Below are 20828 nucleotides of genomic sequence, written 5' to 3'. Positions count from 1 at the left end.
TGCCGAAAAAAAGGGGAGCTCTGTAGAGCCCCCCCCCCCCCCAGTCATGCGAAAAAAAGATTGGTTTGCAAAGCACCAAGTCCTACAAATCAACTTTAGTTGATGGGGCAAAAAGGCAGGTTGGTGGGGCAGCTGCCCCACCATCTGTACCTATAGGAAGCTGCGCTCCTGTTAAGTTAGGTACCTATTTCTGCCACTTCTCCGCGCACCGACGGGGATCCGCGCCAACCGACGGGGGGGGGGGGGACGGATATCCGCCCGCCCCCCCCTGAGATCTTGAGAACGAAGCAAGATAGCGACAAGCGGTAAACGGCATAGCGTGCACACGAAAAAGGTTTATATTTTTTATAGATCATTTTCAGGGCAGGTGAAAGATGATGTCAAATAAGTCGAAAAGTAAAAAAAAGCGGCGCAAGACATTCTCGAATAACTAAATCGAAGTAGCCAAGTTGGGAACAAACTAAAATAGCACCATCGTGATGCTCTCGTCGACCTGCATCGAAACATATAGGTATAGGGGTAGGTTGATATCGCAAGATCAAGTTAAAGGAAATAGTTCACTTTCACGAAATTATTTTTTTTTGCAATGGATTTGTGATTTTTTATGTTCAAAATGATCAGCAAAGAAAATAAAACCTTTTTACAACAAAATATTATTTTCTATATTTTTGATATAGGAACACGGACGTATAAATAAACTGGACTGACGATCCCAATGGACCTCCTATGGAAGATAGTGAAGCCGACAAGGCGCCATTTTACGTTGCCAAAAACCCGTGCTCTGAAAGGTCATCGAGCCAATACAATTGGAATTGCGTCTAAGCCTCTAAACGGATGATCGGATCGAGATGCTGGTGGTACCGTTCGACGGGTAATGCTTTGAGGCAGGTGATGATGCATGTCACAGGTCATTCGGTGTCACGTGGCGCGTGCCACGTGCCGACAAAGTCAGGAAGGGCAAAAACCTTCAAGCGACGCTCCAAATTAACCCTCGCCGGCCGAGGGGGGGGGGCGGGTGCCGCCCCCCCATAGGGTTTTTTTCGCGATAGCTCCGAACATGCTGGCGATAGAGAGCTGAAACTTGGCATACCTGACCTTTGATCCAAGCCGGATCTTTTGACACCAACCGCATTTTTGGGTCAGGTCAGGTCACTGACCTATGACGTCATAAGTGAACCTCTGCACGGTCTTCAGATGTCGCAACTTCACAACGCCCTCACTGCCAGAGGAGATGTCACAGGGAAATGAAACTTGCAGGATCTAGTATCCATTATGAGTCCCACAATTTGTATATCTCGGATTTTTCCTAAAGGTCATATGAGGTCAGGTCATTTTCGTGACCTCACCATTATAAGTCAATGGGGAAAAATTCAAACTGCTATTCTGGCGCCGGGAACGATCTCCAACTATCTCAAGCACACAGAATCGTGATTTGATGCACTCCTTGCAAGGTTAGATGCGTCACTTTTGCAATGTTGACCTTGCGTGACGTCATTTATGACGTCATCAAGGTCATATTAGTTTTTCGTCAATAACTCTTGATCAAATTGAGCTAGCGAGTCGGGAAAGCCACCAATGGACTCAGGAAGACCTGCCGAATCGAATGATATGCGACATGACCTCTTTCGACCAACTTCGTGACCTGGGGGTGCTGACCTGACCTTGACCTGAGGTCAACACCCCAAGTTGACCTGACCCGGACAAAAAGTATATCATTCGACGCGCCTGAGCGAGACGAACACGATGCTGCCAAAATCGGCGCTCTGCGGCCGTTTTTTGCGAAGTTATTCACCAAAAACTGAACCGTACCTTGGGGCACTTGACCTGACCTCAGAGGTCACCGGTTGACCTAGGACCTTAAAATCGGGTACCAATCTCTGCGTCTCGTAACGGCGCACACGCTCGTTTTTTCCGCGACGCGCTAGCTCCACCAGGGGCGAAACGGCGAGGGGGGGGGGGGTCGTACCCGCCCCCCCCCCCCCTCGGCCGGCGCGTATGTAGAAAACCAATAGGTCCGGCGAGGGTTAAACGGTGGGCGGCGCAGGTGCCAAATTCACAGGTCACGTGTCCCGGTGATTGACCATTAACATATAGTATGCTCGGCAGCAGGGGGTGCGGAATGCACGCGCCAGGGGCGAAAAACATGTTTTGAGGAGGCATCCTCCGATTCCGGAAAACCTTGACGTAGGCACACCAAAGTTGGCACACTGACACTACTGGACACGCGCTTCAAGGTGCTGTACAAATAGGTGTGCTGGGGTGCACGGTGCACGTGCTGTGCACGTGCAAACCTTTTCATGTTACACTCTGTGTCACATACACGGGCAGCGCGGGTAGCGCTAGCAAGCTCAAAGTGCCAAATTTACACAGGCCACCCAGAATGTATTCCCGCATAGTTATTGAGCATATCCATCTCCTGGTGGACCCCGAAGGTGCGCTCTGCACGTGCAAAAAATTATCCGCGCCGGGCGGTGGGGATGCTTGGACACCCCATGTAGGTTTATGTAAATATCTCGAAAGCGGCGTTGTGGAGCGCCGCCGTTTTTAGCACACCCTTTCATGCATCCTTTTCACACATGCTGCATAACTTTTAGACCCAGGTCACTCAAGGTTAGGTCACCAGGTTACGTCCAAGTGGCCTTACCTTAGGAAAAGTTATAATGCCCGTCATAGCTACACAATCGGTCTAAAACGTTGGCAGCGATTACTAAGAGCACCATATATACGTAAAGTACCTCTACCTCGGTAGTTCACTGTCACTGACCTAGGGTTCTGTTGATTTTGCGACCTTTCTATTATAGGTAGGGGAGAGTGGGGTGGGTTGTATCAGTTTTTACTCCGAGACCCATAACCTCGTAACTATCCGTGATAAACTCATTATTTCCATACCATCCCCTTCCTTGATTCTTCTGCTTTTTTGTGCAAAGTAACTTTTCCGCTACCTCTACCAGTTTTTCTTCTACGGTCTGCCGAATAGAACAATGTTTTTGATACAACTTGCCCCATGGCTTGGGTGAGTTGTATCACATGGTGGGGTAATTTGTATCACTATTTCACGTTTCAGGGAGTGTGCTTGCTACTGGTTTTGAACATAACAACAACATTAAATGGGGTTAATACAATGTATAGGTATGCTCAAAGGCTTCACTTTTATTAGACCAAACTTAGGTCAATGCAATCCGAACGAAACATCAACAGACTAGACGCAAAAGTGGCCCGTTAAGAGCAAAGAAGCCAACACATTGTGCCGAAATGGAACGAGCATTGACTAGCTACCTACAAACGGGAGCCAGGGCTTAGCTTTCGCGATCAAAAGCAACATACCCACACATACATACATACATACAAGTTACAACATACCCCACCCGGCTCTGATACAACATGTACCTAGCCGCCATCTTGGAAAAAACATCCTCGTGCTAAAAAAAAACAGCGGACAGCTGGAGAAATCCGTTTTCACTCACGCAGCCTTAGAACCTACCCTCACCACCGCTACGGAGATCTTTCAAATTCGTGCACATCTAAATGCCCAAAACACACATTTTCTTGCAACTTAATTTTTTTAGAATGACATTAAAAAACATAAAATCGGCTCTCACCTCGAGACGCGTCCACTCAGCCACAAGACAGAACAGGGAAAGATGGCGCCCGGAAAACCTCGTCGGCTGGTCGTGTCACGAGCGCCATCCATTGGATAAGTTTGGCACAATTCGCCCTGATACAACTTGGACATGATACAACTCTCCCCGCTCTCCCCTAAGTCAATGGGAGACAATTGAACTGCGCTTCATTTACCAACATAAAAATGAAAAAAAAGAAAAAATTAATTGTAGGTAGCGCAAAAGGCAAAAGCTCTTGCAGTCTTAACACAAAAAGTACAATTATTAAGCATTATCGGCGCCTGTAGTGATACTGTACCGCAATAACCAATATCTTCATCTTTCACCCATAGATGGCAGTAGCAGAGCGCCTGCATCTATGCTGTGCCGCAGTGCTTTTACAATACGAACTGAGCATTGAGCAAGCGCGGTGTAATAGGTACGATTATGTGGTGGCGTGGACCGGTGACCGCGGCCAAGAAATGGTTCTAACTTGACTAAGTAGCGGTAAATCAGCATCTGATATTAAGTTATTATTACGAGACCATGTTTGGCCGGAATCGCGATTCGGCGTACGTCGGCGCGCACTAGCCGCGCGTTTGCTGTCTTTTCGTGGTTTCAAGCGTTCAAACATGTGATATGATTTGGTCACATGCAATATGGTGGGTGTCAAGGTCACGTGAAAATTAGGTCAAGGTCACTGACCTTTAATGACTTTGGTTCACCTTTTCGAGTTTTACATGTTTCTAGGACAGTTTTGGAGCTGATTTCGAATTTAGCATTCAGTTTAACATTTAAGAAGTTATGGTTTTATTGCCTTCGTAACATGTTACGACGCCATCAGTGGTGGTTGACACCTACTATGGATAAGCGGCAGGACACCTACTGTTTGACCTGACCTGACCTGACCCGACCTGGCCTAAATGCATGAATACATCAGCTGTGATCAGAACAAACATGACATTCCTGATAAATGACCCGTAGAACTCGCAACAACCTCAATTTACGAAGTTGAACTAAACATATCAAAAGTGTTTTCAGCGCTCTTGCATCTCTACCATAGGTTACCGTCAAAATGTTGTGGAGGGCTGTCATGCCCTGAAATAACCCCAGGACATAGGAGCAGAGGTCACAGGTGCAATTTCCCGATTAAATATGTCACGTTTCCCTGCTGCCCGTGTCCCGTTATTTGAGTGCATTGTTTAGTATGTTAATATGAGTTTCGTGCAACAGAAGCGCAGTTCAATTGTCTCCCATTGACTTACCTATAATAGAAAGGTCGCAAAATCAACAGAACCCTAGGTCAGTGACAGTGAACTACCGAGGTAGAGGTACTTTACGTATATATGGTGCTCTTAGTAATCGCTGCCAATGTTTTAGACCGATTGTTCAGTCTGTGTAGCTATGACGGGCATTATAACTTTTCCTAAGGTAAGGCCACTTGGACGTAACCTGGTGACTTAACCTTGAGTGACCTGGGTCTGAAAGTTATGCAGCATGTGTAAAAAAGATGCATGAAAGGGTGTGCTAAAAACGGCGGCGCTCCACAACGCCGTTTTCTAGATATTTACATAAACCTACATGGGGTGTCCAAGCATCCCCACCGCCCGGCGCGGATAATTTTTTGCACGTGCAGAGCGCACCTTCGGGGTCCACCAGGAGATGGATATGCTCAATAACTATGCGGGAATACATTCTGGGTGGCCTGTGTAAATTTGGCACTTTGAGCTTGCTAGCGCTACCCGCGCTGCCCGTGTATGTGACACAGAGTGCAACATCAAAAGGTTTGCACGTGCACAGCACGTGCACCGTGCACCCCAGCACGCCTATTTGTACAGCACCTTGAAGCGCGTGTCCAGTAGTGTCAGTGTGCCAAATTTGGTGTGCCTAGGTCAAGGTTTTCCGGAATCGGAGGATGCCTCCTCAAAACATGTTTTTCGCCCCTGGCGCGTGCATTCCGCACCCCCTGCTGCCGAGCATACTATATGTTAATGGTCAAACACCGGGACACGTGACCTGTGAATTTGGCACCTGCGCCGCCCACCGTTTAATTTGGAGCGTCGCTTAAAGGTTTTTGCCCTTCCTGACTTTGTCGGCACATGGCACGCGCCACGTGACACCGAATGACCTGTGACATGCATCATTACCTGCCTCAAAGCATTACCCGTCGAACGGTACCACCAGCATCTCGATCCGATCATCCGTTTAGACGCAATTCCAATTGTATTGGCTCGATGACCTTTCAGAGCGCGGGTTTTTGGCAACGTAAAATGGCGCCTTATCGGCTTCACCTGAATGGAGGTGGTTGCGGGTCCAGTTTATTTATACGTCCGTGTATAGGAAGAACTTTTCAGTTTCTGTAAGGCACAGGCGATCCAGTATGAAAAGAGCATGGGTCCCGAAAATTCTTCAGAAACTAGAGAAATTATCGCGGCCACCGGCATTTGGGCGATCTGCTCGTGCTTTTGTTACTGGAGCGCCTCACTGGAGCGAATTTCTCTAGAGTTCTCGTAGATAATTTCTCTAGTTTCTGAAGGATTTTCGGGACCCACGCTCGTTTCATACTGGATGCGAATATATGCAAGGGTGAGTATTGAAGCATCCAAGAGCGCAGCATCCAAGGGACGCAACATCCAAAATCTAAGCATCCAGCGATCAAAACGTCCAAATAACATCCAAAACCGACCCCTTAGGGATGATTCAGAGCATCCAAGAGCGAAACATCCAAAACTGCAACATCCAGGACCACAGCATCCAAAATCGTATCATCCAAATTGGCAGCAACCAAGGACGAGGAATTGCAGCATCCAAGAGTGAAACATCCAAGGGTGCAGCATCCAAAACCGTATCATCCAAAAAACTTTTTTGGTACCGCAGCATCCAAGACCGTATCATCCAAAATAGTGACATCTGTTGTACAAGCTGGAAACTATTAGTTCAATGGCTGTCCGATAGGTGGTGGCACGTACGGTTCCTAAGTGACGGAATTGTATGACATCACTGAGTCTCTATACAGTGGAATCCCTATAATGACCTTACATCCTCAAGACGGAGGTGCGTAGGTGCTGGTAGCGACATCGCTGCGATACCACTACAAACCTGACAGATGACATGTGCCCAAGCGCGGCACGTATGTAGGTAGGCTGAAGCGTCGATAATGGAGACCGATACCGAAAGTGGGTTTATTAATTGCCCTTTCAGTTTTCACACCAGAAGTGCCTAATAAGTCGTGTAGTGTCCACTATCCCCGTAACCAAGCCCCCGCAAGGATCTTCATCTCACCATCAGATCGCGCTTATCATCGTCAGCTCCTCCCGTTCCTTCACAGTTAACTTTTTTCCTGTCCTATGTGATATACTCCATGTTCCAGAGGGCAAAAAATATAAAAATAGCCGTTTATACCAGGGGTGCGGAGCCGGAGCCGGAGCAGCCGGAGCCGGCATATTTTGCCCAGAGCCGGAGCCGGAGCCGTGAAATAATATAGCCCGGAGCCGGAGCCGGAGCCGGAGCCGTCAAAAAAAGGGGGCGATTCCGGCTCTTTTTTTAAGAGGAAAAAATATTGACCTAGTTCGGTTTGACAGTACAAGGCCATGTGGTATTCACTATTCAAATTAGCCTTGTTATGCAAATACAGAGGCAACGTGTACCCATCCAATTTCAATCGCCCTTTCTCTTCCACCCGTAGGTATTTAATTAATCGCATGAAGGAGCCGGAGCCGCCGGAGCCGGACCATTTTACTCGGAGCCGGAGCCGGAGCCGGACCGTCTGAAATTTCCACGGCTCCGCATCCCTGGTTTATACGAAAAAAAGGTTTTAGGTAACAGATTTTGACTGAAGGGAGCCACGGCATTACTTTTGCCAGCAACGTGTTCCCCTCGTCGAGTCGCGTTGAATGAAATTCGGACTTTTAAGGTCATTTGGAAAATTTGACCTCGGGTCAGGGCATGGCCTGACCGGAAAGAGTCATGCTGCATATCAGTCGATCCGTATCGCCGAGTTGAACACATCTGACATGTTTTTACCGCTCTAGCACGTCTGTCGTCTCTTATATCAATTCAAAAGAAATAGTTAAAAAAAACTGCTGGTGACCCTTCATGACCCGAGATAACCTCAGGGTCACACAGAGGGGTAACGGGTGCAATATTCGGGTGTGTCATGTTTTCCAATGAACCGATGTTTGAGAGTGTTTATAGATAGCATGGGCGTCGAAAGCGGGGGGGGGCGGGGGACGCGCCCCCCCCCCCGCCGGCAGTCGAGGAATCCGGGGGGAGGGGACGTCCCCTCCAAAAAATCGGCCATAAAGGATTTCAAAAGTGACTATTTGCAACAGTCATTCAATATGGAGTCATCATGTAAAAGTCATGTAAACAGAAATAAACCATTTTTAACCCTCGCCGGACCTAATGGTTTTCTACATACGCGCCGGCCGAGGGGGGGGGCGGGTACGACCCCCCCCTCGCCGTTTCGCCCCTGGTGGAGCTAGCGCGTCGCGGAAAAAACGAGCGTGTGCGCCGTTACGAGACGCAGAGATTGGTACCCGATTTTAAGGTCCTAGGTCATCCGGTGACCTCTGAGGTCAGGTCAAGTGCCTCAGGGTACGGTTCAGTTTTTGGTGAATAACTTCGCAAAAAACGGCCGCAGAGCGCCGATTTTGGCAGCATCGTGTTCGCCTCGCTCAGGCGCGTCGAATGATATACTTTTTGTCCGGGTCAGGTCAACTTGGGGTGTTGACCTCAGGTCAAGGTCAGGTCAGCACCCCCAGGTCACGAAGTTGGTCGAAAGAGGTCATGTCGCATATCATTCGATTCGGCAGGCCTTCCTGAGTCCATTGGTGCCTTTCCCGACTCGCTAGCTCAATTTGATCAAGAGTTATTGACGAAAAACTAATTTGACCTTGATGACGTCATAAATGACGTCACGCAAGGTCAACATTGCAAAAGTGACGCATCTAACCTTGCAAGGAGTGCATCAAATCACGATTCTGTGTGCTTGAGATAGTTAGAGATCGTTCCCGGCGCCAGAATAGCAGTTTGAATTTTTCCCCATTGACTTATAATGGTGAGGTCACGAAAATGACCTGACCTCATATGACCTTTAGGAAAAATCCGAGATATACAAGTTGTGGGACTCATAATGGATACTAGATCCTGCAAGTTTCATTTCCCTGTGACATCTCCTCTGGCAGTGAGGGCGTTGCGAAGTTGCGACATCTGAAGACCGTGCAGAGGTTCACTTATGACGTCATAGGTCAGTGACCTGACCTGACCCAAAAATGCGGTTGGTGTCAAAAGATCCGGCTTGGATCAAAGGTCAGGTATGCCAAGTTTCACCTCTCTATCGCCAGCGTGTTCGGAGCTATCGCGAAAAAACCCTATGGGGGGGGGCGGCACCCGCCCCCCCCCTCGGCCGGCGAGGGTTAAAAGAATAGGTACTGATGCTGGTCAGTTCGACGGTACAACTGAGAACTCAGACACTTCAGCGGCTCAGGTACACCCACCAAAGGCTGAAGTTCGGTCCTCTGGGTGGGGTGACAGCTGCATAAGCCACACATTCGAGTATTCACAATACTCAAGCAAGACCCCCACTTCTAAACGGCCATCCTCCCGTGCTAGGCAAAACGACAGCCGAAGGGGCTCACCAGTTCACCATGACCTTAGAGTACCTGATGCTGGTGTGAGGGTCAGAGGACCTCGCCACGGTCTGAGATTTTTTTTATTGGGTTAGGACTTTTCGGTCTGACGAGACCATTTCAGAGCCGGAAGGAGATGGGAATTAGGGGGAGGGGGAGGGGGACATTTGGTCTGGGCGAGCACCCTGGTGAGTCGACGAGGCTGAGCCCGTCCAGAGGGCAGGCCGACCAGCACCCCAAGCACACACCAGTCACCGCACCCGGTTACGGGCGTGCTCTTATCGGGGGTTCCCGCATGGGATAAAGTTGCCCGTCCAGCCCGGAACAAGGAGTTGAGGCGTGGAGGAGAGGGATTTGACTGTCCTGAGGATAGAAATGACGGAACGGTGTGTGGTATGAGAGGGTCCAGGAGGTTTGAATACTCAGTGTGGGCCTATATTGGTCTGACCTCTTTACTGATACAACCACCGTCCACCAGTCACAACGGTCAACAGAACCTACAGCTCTTATCCCAACTGCCCACGATCGGCTAAAACGGCTTCATAAATTTCGACTAACCAGTTAAGAGCAATGAGCATGATTTCAAGCCAGAGAATGTCGACTCTGACTTCGGAGTCGAAGTACAAACGACTTCGGTGACTTCAGCTCCGACTCTGGCCAGAGCTGTCAAGTCAAGCTGACGAGCTGTCAAGCTCCGGCTCCGATCCCGCAGTCCTGCACTTGCACTACACAAAATTTCAAAATTCTAGGAAATAAGTTATACGGTTAAAGGGCCACATTTTTTTCAGTAGCCCTCTAGTAGAGGGCTACTTGACTTCGTGACCAGACCTTATGTTAAGTGATAAGGAGCGGACCTTAGTTAAGGAGCGGGTTGGATGCCACATTTCGAGTCGGGAGACGTCACTGCAGACTTCGAAACTCCAAAGTGACTTTATTAAGCGGAGTGCGTGGATTTATTAAGCGGATTAATAAACTATGGATATCTATGGAGAAAATCCGGGAACAGCTCAAGCCAGTAGCGGCGGAACACCTTCAATTAAGGAGGGGGGGGGGGGGGCACTGCCGACTTTTGGTCCCATTCTTTCCATGCATCGCCCATAGGGTTAATGTTAACCCTATTAGTGGCAGGCTCCTGGCTACCCCTATTAGTGGCAGGGGAGGGGGGCTGTTTACTACCCCCCCTTGATATCTCGAGATCTAACAGGCCGATTTTCAAAATTCAAACGGCATTCGATTTCGCTTAACGTGATCTACAGGGTGTCTCAAAAGTTCGTTCACACATTTCCCATGCCAATAAAGCATATAAGAACCGGCCAAAAGTATAAGGTTTTGGTGTCTGCGTGTACACTAGACAAATATGCATGCTTTGACAACTGATTAAGAAGGTTGGAAACCAACCCCTTTGCTGTATCTCCAAAAATATTTGCCCATACCGATTTTTGTTGCTCCGTCAGCTGCCGGAGGCTGATAAAAGGTTACCAGCTTTCAAGCTCTTGCAGGGGAATCCCCTGCAGTTTCTGCGTCGGATTTAGTTTTGACTAGCTCCCCGGCAACATCTGATTTTCCCTGAAAGCCGACAGCTTGCATCGACACCATTCTTGAGTATTTTGTAGGCATTCTCTGGCGCTAACTCCTTCATGAATGACTGGCGCCGACATCCCAATCGCCATTTTCCTTTTCAAAACGACCCCAGTCATGAACAAACGGGAAGTACCAGGAGTAAATTTTTCGCATCATATGGTAGCAGAATGTGTCGGACGTCTGTTTCTCAGGCACATTGTGCAAATTCTGCAAATTCCAAGCGCTCGTCATTCCCCATGCCAAGACCTTCGCTCGGTTGCGGAGTGTTTTCCTCGGGAGATGTTCTGCTTTGTAAACGGCCCAAACCTGTCCATCGTGTGGTTTTATCGGGATTTTGTGTTTAAAAGAAAATTATTCGCTGCAGATCTGCCTCTTGAAACTTCGTTAGATAAAATTTTACAATAACTGACACTTTTGGAGGGTCAGGTGTCCTTGGCATTGACGATTTTTGTGTTATTGTCCCCAAAAATTAGCGTTATAGATATTATAAACAATTTTAAATAATAATTTGTCTTTATTTTACGATGACCTGCACTTTTTGAAAATGGGTAACCTCTGTCTGTGACCTTCTTGCCAGTTTTCAATAGTTATGACCGCATTTTCAGCTGCTTTCCGGAACACGAGTCTGCTGTCGTGCGAGGGTCGTTCAAAACGCCGTTATGTCTCGCATGGTTTCGTCCTTCAAAAATTTTAGCCACCGTTTTTATGAGATGATCATCATGTTGCACTCATCCTCGCCGACACTTAGCCATATGTCATTTCCGACTTAACCATTCCCATTACTCCTGAAACAGAGAGTTCCACAACATACCCGACTTTGCAACCTACATTTTCGTGCTTGACCCATGGTCAGAGGTGAACCCTTTTTGTGAGCTCATGAAGGGTCGAATGCACTTGAAAACAATGAGACTGCTTGAGGAAGGTTGTCACCAATGCCCATGCAAAATTTCGACTGTTAATTTCTTGTTGATTCAGAATTATTGACAAAAAAGCATGGCTGGTACCTGTGAACGAACTTTTGAGACACCCTGTACATTTCTAAAAAAAAATAAAAATTAAAAAATGTCAATAGGGGGGGGGGGTAGAGGGGGTAAAAACGGGCAAATTGCAGATACATTTTAGACTATTTATCACGGCCAGGTTTCTGAACCAATCTTAACGCAACTTTTGCCGATCGATAGAGAATGAACCAGGAATTCACATGGATCCTAGAAATATGCATTTCCAAAAATCATAGGCGGATACAGATCATTGAGATTGGGGGTACACAAAAAGTATAGTAAATAAGGTTTTTGTTGGTACTGTTTCTAAAAAGGGTGGTAATGGTCTTGTTATGTTACAATTTTCTTATGAGAGAACGACTACAATTGTATTGGTCATGCATAAGCGGTGTCAGGGCACCTATGTTGGGAGGTAAAACATAACCCCCCTTTTTGGACGCCTGGATCCGCCTATTATAGCAAAAACGTGTCAAAAGAGGATGCACAATAACTTTGTATATGTTATCACATGATACCTTTCATTCACTGTTCGTAAAACTGGTGCAGCATCGTGATCTTCGCCCAAATGACTCGCTTCACGAATAGGACCCCCAATTCCCAGTGCTCTGGAGCCGCCCCTGGTAAAGTTATGAACTTGAAATTTTCAGGGAATGTGCCCAATTTAGTTTTAGGAAAATCAGAAAATTTCAGCATCATAGCTTCAGCCGTTTCGGAGATATTCCCGAAAAACCTGAGGGGTGGATGAAAACAACCCCCCTGCCACTAATAGGGTTAAAATGCCAAAATCAAAAGGGGGCACGGTGCCCCGGTGCCCGCCCCGTTCCGCCGCCTATGGCTCAAGCGGCCACAATAAGCGGCTGGATTTATTATTCGAGGATTTATTAAGCGGATTCCACTGTACAGCATAAAAAAATAAGTCCACTGCAGGCCTACGTTGCTAATGGGTAGGTACATCGAATAGTGACTATTTGCTTAGTTTTGATATGGCCCGAGTTTTGATATGGCCGTGAGGAAAACAGTGGATTCTAATACCGCCCGGTCGGTATTAGAACTGCCCTACCGGCCGATTACCTACTGACCGGCCCGAATTTATACGGGCCGGCCTTACGGTCATTATTGATACGGGCCGGGCAGCATTAATACGGGCCGAGTTTTCAAACGGACCGTAACGTTAAACATACTGAAGTGTTTAGTGTTCTATAAAAAGCAAGACTGTAGAGCTTTTGCGATCTTTTGCGCTGATTTTGATATTTTATTTATAAAGAATAGATATATTTTTAAAAACACTTTGGATTATGGGGCTGCGGATTCCGGCGAGGGGGGAGGCAGGGCATGTGCAATTGCAGACGGTGAAAATCCCAAGGTGTGCAAACTGCAAACACTATTTTTTGCACATCCACATTTCATTGCGGGGCTCATGCGGGCTAATAACAATAAGGGCTCTCACAGGCGCTTGCTTGTCTCAGCCCGATGCTCGAGAGCCCCAGCCCGAGCCTGATGGCCCCGCACCGGAACTTTAATAAACAGGTACAGTCCACAGCAGAAGTAATGTGTGGTTTCAGTCATGGGTATGTTCTGCTTCTGAAGCCTAGGAACGATTAGCCAGACTGCAACGAGACTTAAAATGTAACTTACATGTATCTTCACCCTTGCATCTACAACTTTATCTATTGACGTCTTCTTTTCAATCAGTCCGCATTTAAAAATCGTCGGCCAAAGCCATCTGTTGAGATTGGTAAAACCACACATTACTTTAGCGGTGGGCTGTACGTGCGGGTGTTATCTTGCAGGTTATCTCAGGGCCCCATGGGCCAGTATCGAAAGGCTCTCGCCGGCTCTTAACCCGCGCCCCACTGGGGGGGGGGCTATTTATAGCCCCCCTCCCGTTTTTCTGCAATAACTTCCAAACTGCTTGACGTATCAACGCCAAACTTTCAGTACCTTCGGAAGCATCAATTTGACACCTTTTGTCAAAATTTGAACTTCGTACCTACCATAGGTCGGCCGGAAATAACGTCAGAGTGACGTCATGTTCGGCCGATTTCGACGCAAAACATTGAACCACGGCAATCGCTCCCAAGAGCTCAGTTTTTAAGCTAGATCCAGTTTCTTTACATGAGAGGACTCAGAATAGACTGGGCTATCAAACTGCTATCTCAGATTTTCGAAATTTTGAAAATTTCGAAAATTTTATATAATAAAATTCAAAATTTATATTTTTACATTTTTTTTCAATTATTTTTGACTTTTCGAAAAAACCGGAATATATGTGATAGAACGCATTATTATGACTAACTCTAGCAAGTTTTAGCTAAATATCTTCAAAAATGGCCAAGTTATACGCATTATTGCAAAAAATTAACAATTATTGATTTTTCAAATCAATTTTTCAGCACGAATTTGACATCGTACGCCAATATAAATAGCACCATCGTGTTCCTGAGCTCAAACTGCATCCAATAGACACCTTTTTTTGTTGAAAAATTTTAACTTCAAAATTTGACCTTTTTTGACCTGAAAGTGACCTGACCTAAGCTAAATTTGACTCAAAATGACCTCGAATGACACAGACGGCATCAAATTCGAAATTTTTGGCCTAAATGGACCATAAAACATGTGTCACGTGACCGACGGATGATATAATATTTTCGTGACCTGTGATGACCTGACCTTGACCTGAAAATCAAAGTACAAGTTTGGTACCCTCAGAGTATCTAGAGCATCTGTTCACGAGTGTGTGAACCAAAAATGAGCCTGATCTGACTTGTAAGACAGCGGCCAGAGCCCAAAACGTGAAGAAGCCAAAATGCTAATAATTTTTACTTTGACCTGACCTGTGACGTCATCGGTGACCTCGAGGTCAATGAAATTAGGTTTCGCCCGACAGTTTTTCCGGGGCTATCAGACGCCGTTTGAATTTTGACGATCGGCCCAGTAGTTTCGGAGTTAGGAGGGGGGCTATGAATAGCCCCCCCCCCCAGTAGGGCGTGTTATACGCAGACCCCAGTGGGGCGCGGGTTAAGGGCCCCAGCCCCCTTAGGTCTCTTGGGGCCGAAGTCTGAGGGCCCCGCACCGGCACCTAAAAGCCCAGTTATCCCAGCTGGCCCCACGCCAGTTTCTAAGGGCCCTCAGTGGCTCTGGAGTGGTGAGGATGACCCGGATACCATTTACTGAAATAAATAGGTCATCTGAGGTCAAATATGGTAAAAAGTAGTTTTTCCACGATATAATGGTGCTTAAAACTAGTGAATAGTGTGGTACCAAACTGTCAAGACATGTCGATCGCTAGGTGCAAAAAGACCTGCTTGGGTCAAGACAAGACCTGACCTTGACCTGGGTCGAATAGTGAAAGTGACTTACCGACTACCGAGGTCTATCAAATACATATTTCGAACCATCTCGACGGAAAAAGGATGGTACAAATTTTATGTCTAACGAGTTCAAAACGATTAAGCTAAAACGGTCGGAGCTTGGGCGGGGAAGCTACCCCGCCTGCCCCCCCCCCCCCATCCCCGTGGCGACGATAATTATTGAAGCCCAGAGGCTTTGCCTGTAACCGTACTAAGTTGAATTATTGGGCTGCAAATGTAGGTACAGGTAATCGGTCGGCTGCCATTAACCCGCGCTGGGGTTGGGGGGAGGGGGACTTTACAGAGAACTCCCCTCGCTTTTCTGCAACATCTGTTAAACCACTGGGCGTATCCATCCACACGAAACTTGTAGTACCTTGAACCTTCGGCTCCATCACTTTAACACCTCGTGTTCCAATGAAAATTTCTTCGCTTCTCATAGGTCATCCGGAAATAACGTCAGAGTACCGTCATGTTCGGCCAATTTCGATGCAAAACATTCAGCTACGGTAATCGCTCCCAAGAGCTTAGTTTCTTAACTAAATCATTTTTCTTAGATGAGAGAACTCAGAATACATTACATATGGATCTGTAGGGTAAGGTGCATAATTAACGACCCCCTTAATTTGAACCGTCATTGATCACGCTCTATATGGGTGCCACTGTATTACTGGCTTGATCTTCGAAGAGATCGTACATTTTGCTATTAAAATCCATTCATTTTCTGCACCAATATCCACCAATTTATTTGCACTGAGCATTTTGACAAACAGATAAACCATTGCAAAAACGCTAATGGGGAACTCGTCCCGATTAGCGACCACGGTGAGGGTCGCTAATAAGTCTGTGGGTTTTCCCATAATAAAAATGACAAAAAAATGCGACGCCTGAAAATTTGCAATATGGTTCCAAACAGGCAACTTATACGCAAAGCACTCAATCATTGGAACAGGAGCGTTTGTCCAACACCTTAATGAAGGTGAAAACTGATCACGTGATGCACCAAAGGCAAAAATAAGGCGAAACCCCATACCTATATTGCGGGCTATCTCGCATGATATTCGAGGCCCGCCCTGGATTCGGCATCGGCACCCCTGCAGTCGGCGACGACAGTTGGTATCACCCGCCACACATCGCAAACTTCAGCAACAACTCATTTTAATTTCTGTCTGTTTCCTTTCTTTCCCTTCTTAAGCTATTTGCGACCGTGTTGGGCGCAAATAGGAAATATGGGTTGCGACACATTTTTGACTACCATGCAGTGCGCAGTAACGTGATTCACTACGGGAAAACGGCAATCAATTGGAAAAGGATTGTCGATTTAGAATAAAAAAGGTGCATTATCTTAATGTGCATCGCTTTTCATCAGATAGGGTCCAAATGCACACGTTTTGGATAAGAAACTGGCCATTTTTATCGCAACTTCCCTAAAACGTTCCACCAGAAGCACCAACAACCGGAAAAGAATTTAGTCTGATAACCAAAGTATGGCAGACCTTTTGACATTGTTTTTACCCCGATTTATCTTCCCAGCTTTTCTGTAGGGAGGTAGGTCGCAAATAGGGAAGGGTCGCTAATTAGGCACCTTACCCTACAGTGGGGGAAGCCGGGGGGAGCCCGGCATAATAAGCTCTTTTTGATTTTTATGACATATACCTTGCGTGATGTATAAAATGTTGATACCCTGTTAGCTTGATAAGTTAACTGGCCGTGTTGTCCCAAAAACTTGGTTTTGTGGAAATAGAATAAAGCTGCGAAATTCGAGTTTTAAAAAAAGTATTAATTTTTCTGGGGTAAGCCCGGCATAGGGGTAACGCCGGCCACTTTTCCAGCGCTTTACAACGAGTTGATGAAACCATTATGTGTCTTCCAAATATTGACGGAAAGTGAAATATTAAGGTACTGTTTAGCTCTAGACATCTTACAGTTTATGTCACGACTGGTATTTTAGCTAGCCTCTATCACATATAGAGCACAGGTCGATGAAAATCGTGATGCAAAATTGACAAAAATGTGTATTTCAAAATTCCTTTAAACCATTTTTTATTTACCTAAATGCATCATATTGCATATCATACGACTCGGCTGATGAATAAGAACACAACGACACCATTTTTGTCTTTCGCGTTATCTGCAAAAACGTAGTTTGACCCTAGTTGACCTCAAGTGACATGACTGTTCTTGTAGCATGCAAACATAAACTTAGTCACTATTGATATAAACTGATGAAGGGTAACTAAAAACCGTTAAAATGGAGCGGATATCTCCCATATTTTACAGTAAAAACCAGGCAAGCAATCGCCCTTCATCCATACCTGATAGGTAGGTATAGGCACTGGAATAGAGCGACAGGCCGAAGAGCCTTTGTCTATGATAACATGTTTATTTTCGAAGTTTATCTTTGGGCAACCAAACCCAAACCTACTCAGTACATATCATCTCATGGAAAACAGTGGTTTAGTGGCATTGCTCTCGGTTGGGGGTAAGCTCGCCCACTCGCCCGGGGTTACCCCAATGCGCTAATTTTATTTTAGAACAGCGATGTTTGGAAAAAATGTCATACTTAAGCCAGCTTGCCTCGTCATCCCTCACTACAAACACTTAAACGGTCCTTACATAACATTCGTATAAATATTAGGGTCTAAGGGTTGTATGGTATAACATAAGTCATTAACCCTCGCCGGCACAGGCCATTTTGCGTCCTTCGACGGCACAGGGGGGGGGGGGGGGGGGTTCGACCCCCCCTCGCGTTTGGCCCCTGATCGAGCTAGAGCTTCTCGGAAAGAACGAGCGTGCTGCTCGTCACTAGAGGAAGCCGATGATACCCAATTTTAAGATCCTAGGTCATCGGGTGACCTTCCAGGTCAGGTCAATGACCCGAAAACCGGGAAAATTGGGACCTGTTAGAAAGTTGTTAAGTGTGGCTGCTATGTGGTTTTCCGGGGTGCTGATCACGAATATCGTGTTAGTTTTGATCAGAGATGATGTCTTTAAGCATTTAGACCAGGTCGGGTCAGGTCAGGTCAGGTCAACCGGTAGGGGTCGTGACGGGTATTCGTAATACGTGTCAACCGCCTCTGACAGCTTCGTAACATGTTATGAAGGCACCAAAACTACTCCGTAAATGTACGAATGGTTGCTAAATTCGAATTCAGCTAAAAAAAAAACTAGCCTAGAAACATGTAAAACTCGAAAAAGTGAACCGAGGTCATCCGAGGTCACCAAAGGTCAATGACCTGACCTGACCTTCAGGTGACCTTGACACCCACCGTAATGCATGGGAGCAACATCAAATCACATGTTTGAACGTTTGAAACCACGAAAAGCTTGCAAACGCGCGGCTAATGCGAGCCGACATGCGCCGAATCGCGATTTCGGCCAAACATGGTCACGAAAAAGAGGTCACAGGTCAAAGGTCATTGGGGTCAGGGTCATGAAATTTTGAGGGTAGGTGTACAATTTATCAATGCGAGGGTCCTGAAAGTTTCGTCGCGATCGGCCGCTTTTTACGCGAGTAATTCGCGAAAAACCTTAGGGGGGCTGCATCAACCCCCCCCCTGTGCCGGCGAGGGTTAGCAGTGCAACATATCTCAGTTTTTAGCTAGAAACCCTTAAAATATCATTTTTGCTCTATAGCTGCTACGCTGAAGGGACAAAGCACTTTATTATGAATAATTTAGCCGGAAACGGAGTGGCCGGGCTTCCCCCGCGCCCGGGGTTACCCCGGCTTCCCCTGTATGTACAGCCTTATGTACCTATTCTCCTAGCCGACCTTGCCCAATATACCCCCCCCCGCCCTGTCCCCTCAGGCAGTCACGTTATGAAAAGTCAGGAGCGGGTTTAACATGTGATGCAGCGATTTTGAAAAGAAAGCGGAGAGCAGTGTTTATGTTTTTTTTTTATAGATTTCACCTCTGTCGATCGTCCCCCCCCCCCCAGTCAAAAATCCGTGGCGACGCCCCTGCCTGCAGCCTCAACAAATAACTTCTAGTAAAGTTATCAATCAAACCAAATACCATCGACCTCCTAACTTTTCGGTAATGCCACCAGGCGCCAACAACTAACAGCTCTGTCCGCAATTCATTGCTTTGTTAAGTGCATCTGTACCGGCCGAGCAGCGAGTTGCCACGCGGCGCGCAGCCGGCGCCAAGTGCAGCTGCACCTAGCGAGCGAAGAGCTAGCACGCGGCGCGCCGATTTGGCGCGCTTTTGGTTCCCGCGCTTTCCTGCTATTTGGCGGGAGACAGAGTGGCGGCGGCGGCGGCGGCGGGAGCACAGAGCAGCCACCGGCAGTCGGCTCTGGTTGTTAATAGATATAATGGGGATCCACTGTAGAATACCTAGTGGCGTCATATTACCTAGTGACGTCACATCGTGAAGATGTGCCGCTAAACACGACCCATTCGCCACCTGTCAAGCAAGCCTAAAACTAATAGTTTATAACACATATGCCAGGTGGCGCTACTGAGTCTCTTGAGTGGCTCCATCTTTTCTATATTGTTTTGGATGATACGATTCTGGATGTTGCATGCTTGGATGTTTCGCTCTTGGATGAACCGTCCTTGGATGATACGATTCTCAGATATTCTCGAGCTGCCATTTTGGATGATACGGTTTTGGATTCTGCATCCTTGGGTGTTTCGCTCTTGGATGCTCTGAATGCTCCCAAAAGGGCCGATTTTGGATGTTATTTGGAGGTTTTGATCGCTGGATGCTGCGGTTTTGGTTGTTGCGTATTTTGGATGCTGCGCTCTTGGATGCTTTAATAGTCCCCCATATGCAAGGCACACATCCTCAACGCAAGACACATTTTTCGGGACGAGAAATAGAATATCTTTGCCTAGGGTGATCGTTGGGCTGTAAAAGCTCCTGATTTATGCTCGTCTCAGCCCAAGCTACGGAACTGCTATTCCAGTTCAAAACCCATGTTAAAATGTGAACTATTTCCTTTAAAAGATTGACCTCAGGTCACGTGACCTCAAGTTTATCCTGTATGTATATCCTTCGATGCGCCTTGACGAGCTGAACAGAAGGAGACCATCCGGGCGCGGCTGTACCTATCTCGTTCCTGTAAGAAGTTATTAGCAAAAAACCTTTGCTGACCTTTGATGACGTGTCGTCACATGACCTTGCAGTTGCCCAAGAGCATAAAGGCCTCAAGTTATTCAAGGTTGATGCATATGAAGTTATTGATGGATAGGTGTATTAGGCCATTTCGATGCATTTTAGTGAAAAAATCAGGCAGCTAATTTCCCCCCATTGACTTATTGGGGAGGTCAAGAAATTGACCTGACCTTAGGTCATCGATTTCAAAATTCCGAAATATAAACGTTGTAGCTACTTCATTACATCCTGCAACTCTCAAAGGACTCCGTCGTCTACTGTAGCTCTGACACGGTGACATTGACATTGAGCAGCATTCAAAACCGCCGTGAAACGCTACTTGCTGGAGCGTGATTCAAACTGAATGATTGACTTGTATGCATGTGTGTGCTTGTGCTTGAATTGTGTGCATCTGTTTTGCTATGTCAAGTCTTTTTAACGTTTGACGTTACGTTGATGAAAAGCCGCAATAGCGGATTTAACGTGAATACAATGAATGAATGAGTGACAAAGTTACGAAAAGTGACTGGAGGTCGGGTCATTCGAAATGACCTGGTGATTTGAC

This window comes from Amphibalanus amphitrite, unplaced genomic scaffold (assembly GCF_019059575.1).
Source record: "Amphibalanus amphitrite isolate SeventyFive unplaced genomic scaffold, NRLGWU_Aamphi_draft 000984F_arrow, whole genome shotgun sequence".
In the NCBI taxonomy this organism is placed as follows: Eukaryota; Metazoa; Arthropoda; class Thecostraca; order Balanomorpha; family Balanidae; genus Amphibalanus; species Amphibalanus amphitrite.
The sequence above is the reverse complement of the archived record's forward strand: the minus strand, read 5'-3'. Positions refer to the sequence as shown.